At 42.5% G+C, this 12,397-nt stretch overlaps 1 long non-coding RNA gene across 1 annotated transcript; it reads left to right on the forward strand.

The window, feature by feature from the left end:
• The first annotated feature begins 1,023 nt into the window (after positions 1 to 1,023).
• Positions 1,024 to 10,745, forward strand: LOC142930991 (uncharacterized). Its single transcript, XR_012946989.1, has 3 exons — positions 1,024 to 2,501; positions 7,203 to 7,341; positions 9,135 to 10,745. It is a non-coding gene; the product is annotated as an uncharacterized LOC142930991 (long non-coding RNA).
• Positions 10,746 to 12,397: the final 1,652 nt, after the last annotated feature.

Below are 12,397 nucleotides of genomic sequence, written 5' to 3' on the forward strand. Positions count from 1 at the left end.
AGATGTTCATTGGCAAACTTCAGACGGGCATGTATATGTGCTTTCTTGAGCAGGGGGATCTTGCGGGCGCTGCAGGATTTCAGTCCTCCACGGCGTAGTGTGTTACCGATTGTCCCCGCTGCCTTGAGATTATTGACCAGATCCTCCCGTGTAGTTCTGGGCTGATTCCTCACCGTTCTCATGATCATTGCAACTCCACGAGGTGAGATCTTGCATGGAGTCCCAGGCCAAGGGAGATTAACAGTTCTTTAGTGTTTTTTTCCATTTGCAAATAATCGCACCAACTGTTGTCACCTTCTCACCAAGCTGCTTGGCAATGGTCTTGTAGCCCATTCCAGCCTTGTGTAGGTCTACAGTCTTGTCCCTGACATCCTTGGAGAGCTCTTTGGTCTTGGCCATGGTGGAAAGTTTGGAATCTGATTGATTGATTGCTTCTGTGGACAGGTGTCTTTTATACAGGTAACAAGCTGAGATTAGGAGCACTCCCTTTAAGAGTGTGCTCATAATCTCAGCTCGATACCTGTATAAAAGACACCTGGGAGCCAGAAATCTTTCTGATTGAGAGGGGGTCAAATACTTATTTCCCTCATTAAAATGCAAATCAATTTATAACATTTTTGACATGCGTTGTTCTGGATTTTGTTGTTGTCATTCTGTCTCTCACTGTTCAAATAAACCTACCATTAAAATTATAGACTGATAATTTATTTTTCAGTGGGCAAACGTACAAAATCAGCAGGGGATCAAATACTTTTTTCCCTCACTGTAGAGATCCATAGAGTTCCATAGAGCCTCGTAGAGCTACACAAAGACTCATAGACCGAAGCCCAATACCGTCTGCAGTGGTGGCAGTTACAGGACATCATAGTTACAGAGTTACATAGAGATCCACAGAGACTCATAGAGACTCATAGAGCTACAGACTCATTGACCGCAGCCCAAGACCGACTGCAGTGGTGGCAGTTACAGGACATCATAGTTACAGAGTTACATAGAGATCCACAGAGACTCATAGAGACTCAGAGTTACATAGAGACTCATAGACCGTCGGCAGTGGCGGCAGTTACAGGACATCGCAGGGTGGAAATGTACAAACATACAAGACCATTTGCACTTTTGATGCAAGCTGTTGGTTTTGCATGAGGAAAACGAATTGGTGTAATATCACTGATTAATTATCCATCTGTTTCAATTAATCTGTTTGTATTTTTCCCAGTGACTATTAAAATGAGGTAAATGAGGAACATTTAAAAGGCAAATTACCACTACAAACAAACCGCCGTATCTAATACAAATATAAGGAATGGGAATACTTAAAGCGTTTAACAATCTCACAACTGTTCCCAGTGCTCCAGTGAACTGATGTAAGGCCCTCCCAGATACTCTCAGTTGCATCCATCAATCTCTCGATCTTGCACGTACGGCGCAATGCACAGTACAAGCCTTACGTCACTCCACTGCTGGATGATAGCCTCCAGACATACGGCGGTGGTTATGCCTGTGGCCTGCAATCAGCGCTGTGGAAGCAGCAGTGGTGGTTGGTTGTTCGCGCACAGATGGTTAGTGAAATTCACTTCGCGTGGAAGTTGAGGAGGTGCTCTACCCTAGCTGGACAGAAGGCAGTACAGGAAATGTGGACTCCACCTGTTGGGGATAGAGTGTTGCCACCTCGCACGTGTGGGTTTTCACGTGTCATCATCATCATCATCGACGCGATCCATGGGCAGATAGCCTGTATGTGTCCACTGCACATTTCGTCATTTGTTTACATTTTCCTCTCTTCTTCTGGCAATATGCTGAAGTAGTGCCACATCTTTCTGGCACCAATCTCTTATGTTGTCGTCAAGCCATTCTCTGTTACGTCTTCCTCTCTTTCCGGTTCCTTGAAAAGCTCATTAATTGGGCGAGAACAACTTTAATATTTCATAATAAAGGTTTTTGGGTTAGATCGCGTTTATTTATAAATGTGTCGCAACCCTCCACCACCCGACACGGCCAATCAGCAAAAAAAGTGTCACGTTGACAAAAGACAAATAATTCACTACTTCAGCCCACCGGTGTGTTGAAGAGTTAATCCACATTTACAGTTTGAGTACGACGTTTCGCTGGTAAATACTTCCAGCATCATCGGGCAATTCGCCAGAATGGTAAAGCCCTCGCTTGCTCCCGGTTTTATATAGAGCAGCAGGGTGACGTCATCACTTAACTCATCAGGTGCAGTGATTAGAGGCGGAGGGGGGGGGGTAATGTAATTATATAATCGATTAGTAATCAGTCATTGGTTATGATTAGTAATGAGTTGTAGATTAGTAATTCTTTAAATCAAAATGTAATCACTGCACCTGATGAGTTAAGTGATGACGTCACCCTGCTGCTCTATATAAAACCGGGAGCAAGCGAGGGCTTTATTATTTTGGCGAATTGCCCGATGATGCTGGAAGTATTTACCAGCGAAACGTCGTACTCAAACTGTAAATGTGGATTAACTCTTCAACACACCGGTGGGCTGAAGTAGTGAATTATTTGTCTTTTGTCAACGTGACACTTTTTTTGCTGATTGGCCGTGTCGGGTGGTGGAGGGTTGCGACACATTTATAAATAAACGCGATCTAACCCAAAAACCTTTATTATGAATAATATTGGTCGCGAAAGCCTACGTGTTAAACTTTAATATTTACAGGATTGCAGAGTTTTTTGTTAGGATAATTTTGTCTCTGGTTTCCCATGACTCTCCCTCTTAGAGAGCGACCCACTACTGTTAAAAGTTGAAATGATTCCAATGCCATGCGGGTTGTGTTTTTTTTACCATAGTTCACCATAATGGTCAGTTCGGGTTGGCAAACGCATAGATGTGGGAATATCGTAGAGTAGTACAGTTCCACGGGGCAACGTTGTGGTGCTCACAAGGCAGCTCCATGGTTGAAATACGGTACTACAGTGCTAAAGTTCCTAAGCTTGTATAGTTCGAGTGAAAAAAGTCAGTCTACCACTCTAGATTTGAAGTTTTCGTGACTGCAAGGATCCATACTATTTGGTTATTTCGGTAAAGTCACGTAGGTAAAACATACAGGTAGGAATTCGTGTAGTTAACATTAATTGCGTACAATCATAGTGATTTAATTTATTTGTATTTTTTACCTACATGACTTTACCGAAATAACCAAAGAGTATCAGTGTCTACCTCATTTCGATTTAAAGCTTTCGTGACTGCAAGGATTCATCTTCTCAGTTATTTCAATGCTAAATTCTCCTGTTTGATTTATACTAGGTGCCTCTGTGGATGTGTAGGCTTTGACTTTAACATAGCCATTTCTGTGACCAGCCACAAGCTAATCACTCAGCTATTTCAAAGCTAAATTCTCCTGTTTGATTTGTACTAGGTGCCCCTGTGGATGTGTAGGCTTTTACTTTAACATAGCCATTTCTATGACCAGTCACAAGCTAATCACTCAGCTATTTCAATGCTAAATTCTCCTGTTTGATTTGTACTAGGTGCCTCTGTGGATGTGTAGGCTTTGACTTTAACATAGCCATTTCTCTGACCAGTCACAAGCTAATCACGCAGCTATTTCAATGCTAGATTATCCGAACCAAACATTAAAATAATTTTCAATGGTACAGTATCTTTTTTCAAGTAGTGGTATCCCAAACTTTCGCAGCAGCTTAAATTCCCTTTTCACACCATCAATATGTAAACTCCCCCTCCCCCCCTCTCCAGTCTGCACATGTTCACCCCCTCTACACCGTTCATCATGCTAAGTTCGCCAATTAAATGCTAATTTTTATGCTAATTCCTTTGTCAAGGCGCTTTGTTTCTTCTCACACAGCTTAAAGGTCGCGGTCTGAGCTTGGCTGTGTTCGCTCCAGCGCTGTCCTCCAGACAGTCCCGTCCCTTCACCTGATGAAGGCCGCTTGTGTTGTGGCCGAAACGTCGTGAGAATTTTATTGTGTTATTTTATTTTATTAATTTATTATTTTATTCTCATTCTACGTGACTTTACCGAAAGAACCAAAGAAGTGTCTACCTCCTCAAACTAGTAAATAGGAAGGCCTTGTTTACCACTGATGGTGCAGGTCCATCGATGGAAATTTCACATTCCCATGGTGGGTGTCAGACTTTCTTTAGGAGGACCATTGTTGACTTTCCACAGAGTAGCACTGATTTAATTAGAATAATGACGAACTGAGGCAATTACCAAACCAGGCTTTGACGATGCATGCCCCCGGTCGGGATGCACTCCTTCAGCTCCTCGCTCATCAAGACCGCTTCTCAAACAAATACCTGTTCAGTCCGCCAGATTGACAACTCATTTCTCGAGAACTGCTTTTTGTGTTTCGTTTGTTGTCCCCCGCCCGCCTGCCCGCACCTCCGACTCGCACGGTTGGTTACATACGGTGCGAAAGACGTTCAACATACGCACATACCACAAATGCCCTAACCCAACGCTGATACGTCTGGGTATCCATAATAGAGGTTTTGGGGTTTTTTTGGGTTAGATCGCGTAAATATGAATGTGTCGTTATACCTGCCACCAATTGGATTTGATTACGGAGAGTTACATCGAACCCCGATTGCAAAACTTGGCAGGACCCTCCTGAAAAAGAGTTGGGACTCAGCGATGCTTCCCTGGGAAAAAAAAAAACGAGCTAAATAATCATACGAATACAATCATGAAGACATAATGCTAATTTAATGACAGTCAGTGGGCTTGGCCAAGACGCGTCACATGGAGGGATATTGTAATGGCAGAGCGTCACTTAAGGAATGGCGCGTGTCTGAAGGCACGTGTCCGAAGGCACGTGTCCGAAGGCACGTGTCGGAAGGCACGTGTCGGAAGGCACGTGTCCGAAGGCACGTGGTCAGAGCGATGAAATTGGCTTGCGTGTGTATGTGGGGCAGGGGGGGGCGGGCTGGGTGGATTATTGCATCACAGATTTGAGAGAGATGGCAACAACTTTGGGAGGCCTTCACCTAGCAGTGGATTGATCATGGCTGATGATGAATTGATTTCTTCTCGACAGTGCTGTACTTACTGAAAGCATTTCGCAATTAATGTTAACTACACGAATTCCTACCCGTACATTGGATCATTTAATCTCAAATCGCTTACACAGCCACCCACAATGCTGTGCACCTCCAGCAATATCCGACTACATTGTCACCTCAGAAATGCTGATCTGTCAGAAACTCAATCAGAATCTGTCAAATCAAAGCTCTCCGTATTTCCACACGCGCATAATTATGCCTGGCACAAGTTAGAATTTATGATTATTACATGTTTTTTTGTATGATTGACACGTATGATCCTTTATTTACTGAGGTGCTTACACGCTTCAAAATATGTTCGTGGAGGTCATTTTAACACGTACGCGACAATGCAAATGAAAATGCCGTCCAACATCCATGAAGAGTAATGAGAGCGGTAAAATACAATTTTCAACAGGTTTACCGTCACAATAGGGCACACGAAGTAGCGTGATTTTTACTTTATTTATAAAGTCGAGTTTGTTTTTATTGTGTATCCCCCAGTAACGCATTTAATTGGTTTTAGGTTACATTTAACTGATTACGTTCGTAAAGATTTAATGCACTTTTTTTTTGCAATTCTCCAGACACTGTCATTTTGGCTAATGTCTGGTAATTATCCACAGGTGTGCTTATCACTAGAGCAGTGGTTCTTAACCTGGGGTGTTCGCACCCCCTGGGAGTGCGAATGCCCTTTCTGGGGGGTGCGAGACATGGCCAGATTTTAATTCTGAAGGTAAATAATCGAAAACACAAAATAAGCACGGCCACGTAAGTAAAACTACTTTGTTTCATCAAACACTATGTATTTATTCACCTGAAACATTTGTTTATGATCGAGAACCAAAGGGGTGCGAGGCTGAAGTAAAGCTTAAGAATCACTGCCCCACAGTCGACACATGGACAAACGTTGATTTGGGAAATAATGCTGTAAAGAGATGGGGAATGAATCGTGGTTATGTAGGTTGCTTCAATTATAAATCTACAATATGTTCTCTAAATCATGAGTTTGTCACTAAAAAAGAAATCCACGCAACTATATCTTCCAACAGAGATAAACAACTGTATTTTGGATAACAAAATAACTAAGCTGAATTTCGATTTAAAGCTTTCGTGACTGCAGGGATTCATCTTCTTGGTTCTTTCGGTAAAGTCACGTAGATAGAAAACAAATTAAAATAATAAAATAGAAATGTATTCTTTCCAAAAAAAAATATTCATTATTTTAAAAAAATATCTACGTGACTTTACCAAAAGAACCAAGAATATGAATTCCTGCAGTCACGAAAGTTTTAAGTCAAAATTTAAGCAGACAATATTGTCTCCTAAATAAATATGTCCCTTCACGTAAACAAAGAAATGTTTTGTTGTATAAACAAACAAAAGGCCCCGCGGCCTTCCAGTAGTGCGTAATTTCAGTATAATTGATTCAATACTGTACAAGCAAACCGGTTTTGGCAGTCTCATCAGCAGTCAGGCGTGATATCATTGTTACACGCAAGGTGTATATGTGTTCCGGTTCGATGCAAAATCATTGAATACGTATCACAAAATAATCATTCGCGGCATTGTGGAGAAGATAATATTACATATATACAGTATTAAAAAAAGCATTCTCCACAACAGCAATAATTTACATTTTGCGTTTGTGAAATTTGTACGTACGCACCATGCATTTGCGGCCGTGAGCCTGCAGCAGCTAATGTACGCGCAACTGATTAGTACACCTCGTTATGAAGGCAGGTTGCCCTCTTTAAGTTGTTTCACCAATCCCCGTTGCGTACAAATTGCGACTTCACAAGCGTCGGGGTGGGTGGGGGAGAAGGCATTAAGGAGAACACGATGGCTTTACTGTGCCAATTATGGTTGACTGTGGGCCCCCCCACCCAGCCAGAGGGCACAGCGGAATCTCACACCGCACGGGTTCACCGCTCTCACTTCGCCTTGGCAAAGACGGATGAGAAGCAAGATAAGCGTTCCCATTTGGCCATCGTACACTGTCACCTATTACAAATGAACTGAACGTCTGAAAGAGCCCAGATTTACCCGGCGATAGCACATTATTTATGAGCATGACATTGAAAGCCATTCGTTACGTAGCGGCTCCAGAAACCGTGCGTTTAACCGTGTGCTCGCTCCTGTGTGGGGGTTTTGTTGTTGTTGTTGTTCTTTGAAGAAAGGGAACATCACCCGGGATGCCTGTGTCCAGCAGTGACATCGAAGGAACAGCATTTTACTTTTAAGCAGAAAGAAAGCAAGCAAGAAATTAAACGCAGCCACTTTGGGACATCGAATGTGTACGCGAAAGTAGGCGGGTAAGCGACTTGGCAAGAGGTTAATGTACACAAATAATAGCGGGGGGGGGGGACCCCAGTTGGTTGAGTTATGTCCCATTGGGGTTTGGGCTCATGCTCCACAGCCTGTACAGTGCTGTTTGCCATGCTGCTCGGCTATACGATTGGATTTTAGGGGCCGTCCATAAATGACGTCACGCACCTGTGGGGGTCAGACATTTGTGACGATGTGTGACGAGGGGGGGGGGGGGTTGAGAAATGTGACGTCACATCAAAATGCGCGACTTTAAATAAATATAGACAACACGTTCTACTTAATTAAATTGACTTTTTAATAAATGTTTTCTCCTACAGAATCAGAGTGCAGCGCCCCATTAAATACGCACTACAATGACAATAGTTTAAAGCGATTTGAAGCATGTTTTATTTTATTTTTGGGGGGGGGGGCAGAGCTTTGTGACGTCATATTTGAGGGGGGGGGGTCTGACTTTTTGTGACGCCGTGTGACGACGAGGGAGGGGGGGTCAAAAATCGTCCAAAATCGCGTGACGTCATTTATGGACGGCCCCTTACCTATGAGCTGGGGATCACTGGATCCATATGCACTTTTAAATCTAAATTGAAAATAATTTATTTAAAACTGCTTTTTTGTATGTTAGTTTGTTATCATTCCTCCACGCCTCCGATGGGCACGGTTGGCTACGTATGGAGCGAAAAAATATTCAACATACATTTAAAAAAAGATACCGCAACTTTTTTTTATCCGGTTTCTATGTCTACTGTCAACTTCTATGCCGATCACATCCAGCTCTGCATTGAATTTGACTCCATGAATCCAAGCTCACTCTCCACTCTCGCAGCCCGCCTTCCACGCACTACCATCTGGGATTGGTTCTCACGTTTCGCGTTGAGTTTCTTGCCGTTCCCATTCCCATTTACTCCTATAACTGCTATAATGAACCAAGGATGTCTGTGTGTGTCCCGCGCGTGACGTCACTCCACGTCGGCCAGCCCCCCTCATTAATAATCATGAAGAGGTGACGTCATCCAGATGGACCCCCCTCATTAATAATCATGAACAGATGATGTCATCCACATGGACCCCCCCCTCATTAATAATCATGAGAGGGTGACGCCACTCCACATGTAGCACCCCCCCCCTCATTAATAATCATGAGCAGTTGACGTCACTCCACGTCGAACAGCCCCCCTCATTAATAATCATGAAGAGGTGACGTCTTCCAAATGGACACACCCCTCCATTAATAATGGTTAGCGGCTGACGTTACTCCACATAGGGGGGCGAGGCGCCTCCTTCCCCCTCCTCGGCGTCAACTGACAACCCTCACGACAAAGGCAGAACCCTCACGTCACGTGGTCTCCGTCACGCTGTTGTTGAGACATCGAAGTAAAAAGGACGTCGTGATGAACAAGGGATTGTAACCTTTAAATGAAATAGGTCTGTGTCACCGCGCCCTTACAAATTGCACACGCATTAATGCAATTAATATCACGTCGCGCTCTGCTTTTCGCTTGCAAGCTTCATATTTACTGAAATACACCCGTCCGTGGACGGGCAAAAGGCGAGTTCAAGAATAAAAGGTCTCCTTTAACCGCTTCCCTTCTGATGCAGAGGCGAGGGAAGGGGGGGGGGTTACGAGTTAACGAAGCCTTATGCGGCCCACGAGGCGCCGGGAACGGATAACTGAACGGTGTTGGGGCCATATCGGCTTTGCGTCTGGGTTGTGATGGCCATGAAAACGCAGCTTGCTTCAGAAGTGCGGGGAGATATAATCACTGCTGTTGTTTTGCAGCTGTACTGTGGAACGGCATGCGAGTTCCGCAGAGACGGAGGTGGCGACTGTGATGACAACGGCATTTAACAAGAGCTTCTTCTGAAACGGCATTAAATTTGTCGACCAGCATCTCCGGTGTTATAAAAATGCAGCTGAGAGTTCACTCCATTGTTGCGGACGCTGCTGTTCAGGATTTGTTTTGTCGCAGCTGCGAATTCCACGGGGACATTTTTGACGTTTTCCCCCGTACATTGTACTGAATGCGTAATACCCCAGTGTTAATGTATGCCTGAACCCGTCCACGGGGCATCATATTGCGAGGTGTGCTGTAGATGCCGTACAGGCTTGAGAATGTTAATCATTACTAGGGTCACCAGAGACTCTGAGTGCCAAAAGATGTGTACATTCGCGGTCAATGCCATTTTAATAGAGGGTTTCGTGCATTTGAAGTTTTAGTTCTAGTCTTGCGCGTAATGGCAAAAATATATTCAGGAGCGAAATGGCCAAAGTCGAGGTCTGCTTGCCACGACGAGAGGGCTTCAGGAGAGAGAGTTCGTGTCGTTTTGATATTCTTCCTCCATTAAAGGAGCGCAGACCACTGTGGGTTTACCATAGGGTCCATAACGTGGGTTGTGTGGCCACATTTACACTCCTGTGTGCCTGTGTTTATAATTTCGTAATTTACGAAGGAAATGTGTGCTTAGGCCTGTCGATGTTTGGATTTGAAATTAACATCAATGTGAGAGAAGGATGGGCCACAATACAAGCTCAATTGTATAGAATTAATTTGTTTTTTTTTTACCAGTGATAAATTTAATATTTCATGCATATCCCAACAGGCAATGCAAAAAAAGTAAAAAATTTATCAAATGCATTAAAATTCTATTCGTGCCTCTTGTCTTTCAATTTGTCTGCACACATTTCTATTACTATATTTTTTCAGAAATATATTATTGCCTGCTTAGCCTTTCTGGCGTCCGATAATTTAACACATACATTGCTGATTTCTATCGTGAAACGAGAGAGCTTAATATTTCATTACGGTGTTAGCGCTTATGGGAATTATTTTGCTTACGTAGACCTTTTGTGGTTATAGGAAGTACATCACAATATAAAAAGAGGACATGGTGTAAATATAAAAATACTCAACAAATGTGTCAATAACATTGCCTTAAAAGGAAACGTTTAAAATATAATAGCCAAATATACAACAGGCGTCAGGGTCGTAAACGTGCCCAGAGGATAAACTAGCCCCCACCATAGCAATGTGGAATTTCCACTTCCGGCTTAGTGCCGCCAGCAGAGGTTAGAGTTTTCAAAAAGTGTATGATATAGAATTTTTCTCGAGAATTAATACAAGTTAAGGTGCAGTAAATTTTAAGTTAAACACGTGTTTAAAATGGACTACTGATGTACAAATTATCATGGTTCTCATAGTACAAGTTCTACATTTTAAAATTATTTGCAACTGTAACAACAACAAAGCACGAAGACAAACTCATTTTGTGTTCCATCGTAGAAAATCGTGGGCAATTTTAAATAAACATACAATTGCCTGCCTCTGTCTCTCTCTCTACTTACAAATAAAATTGCATGATAATTATGTAATCCATGCATTCCATGCTTGGCTGTAAATGAGAAAACCCCACATATGCAAGGGGAAAACACTCAAATTCTACATAGGTTGGGAACTCACTTTGGGTACGACCTCTTACATGCATTGCCTCTTACATGCATGTGTATTTCTAACTTCTTAATATTCTCGACAGAGGTAAGTACTGGATCAGTAGTTCTCAAAAAAAATGTGGCTACTGTACCCCCTTGTTGAATGTTGATTCAACAGAGTCCTCCCCTTGCCTGACCCCAACATGTTGTTGAGAAATGAACGTATGAATAATGATCATCAATATATGAACAAATTATATTTTGGTACTGGCAAAGGAGGTCTAATGATGTAGATGCTCACCCCGAGCCCTCATTACTTTGATAGTGCATCGTCTTTGACAATGCACAATTGGGTCGAGGCTCAAAAGAAAGCCGTCCCTTGGTGTGGACCAATCAGTCTCAAGGACAATGCATATGTTATCAGAGTATGTTTTTTGTTTGCATTTTGATTGCAGGTATTGTGGTTAATGCAGACATGAATCCTTGTAAAAAAGTTTCAGTTTTGTTGCCAGAAAAACAAGGGGGAAAAAAACCCTATCATTATATTTTGGTACTGGCAAAGGAGTTCTAATGATGAAGATACTGTATCCTAACTAAATTTTGATTTAAAGCTTTCGTGACTGCAGTAATTCATATTCTTAGTTCTTTCGGTAAAGTCACGTTGAAGGGAAACAACAAAATAATAAAATATATATAAAACAATAAAAATTCTCGCGACGTTTCGACCATAACACAAACCGTCGTCTTCAGGTGTGTTGGTTTACATAAATTTATTTTTAAACGGTGCATTTATTTATTTATAAAAAAACGTTAGCACCACGCGCAGCGATTTGGCAGTTTATTTAGGACTAGTCCATCTATATTCTGAAAAGAGGAGGGGGGAGACGAATTTTTTTTTGAACTCAAGCACGTACACCAAGCTCTTAAGGCTAATGGTTACTCCGACTATACAATCCGCAAAGCTATCACTCAAACCATGAAGGACCCTCTTGAGGAGCCTTTCAAAACCATCACTTTACCCTACATTGCGGGGATCACAAAAAAGATCTCCAAAATCTTGAATAAACACAAGATCCAGGTCCGTTTCAATACATTACATAAAATCCGTGATCTGGTTCCGTCTGTAAAAGATGTGATTCCGGACATACAATACCCTGGTGTCTACAAACTAAGTTGCCTCTGTGGTAGTAGTTACATTGGAGAAACCAAACGCCATATCTCGGACCGCATTCGTGAACACAAAGCAGACCTTAAACACGGTAGGACCAACACCTCGGCCGTGGCAGATCATTGTTATAATTCAGTAGGCTCACATGCCATTGACTTTTCCAAGACAGAGGTTCTTTGTAAGCCATCTGGCTTCCATGAGAGATTCGTTCATGAGGCTATCCACATATACAAGCACAGAGACAATTTCAACCGAGAAGATGGATTCTATCTTAGCAATCATTGGAAAGATTTGATAAACCATTTCAGGTCATAATTGATTGTTCACGCTTACAGTGGCTTTCAGACAGCATAACAAAAAGATTCGTCTCCCCCCAACTAGTTAAGTAACTAGCAAGAGAATAATGAAACAATTGCAATGGACGCTCTGCATGTATGATGTTATTTGT

Source organism: Petromyzon marinus, chromosome 46 (genome assembly GCF_048934315.1).
Source record: "Petromyzon marinus isolate PM22_M1 ecotype Great Lakes invasive population chromosome 46, UKy_Petmar_22M1.pri1.0, whole genome shotgun sequence".
Classification (NCBI taxonomy): Eukaryota; Metazoa; Chordata; class Hyperoartia; order Petromyzontiformes; family Petromyzontidae; genus Petromyzon; species Petromyzon marinus.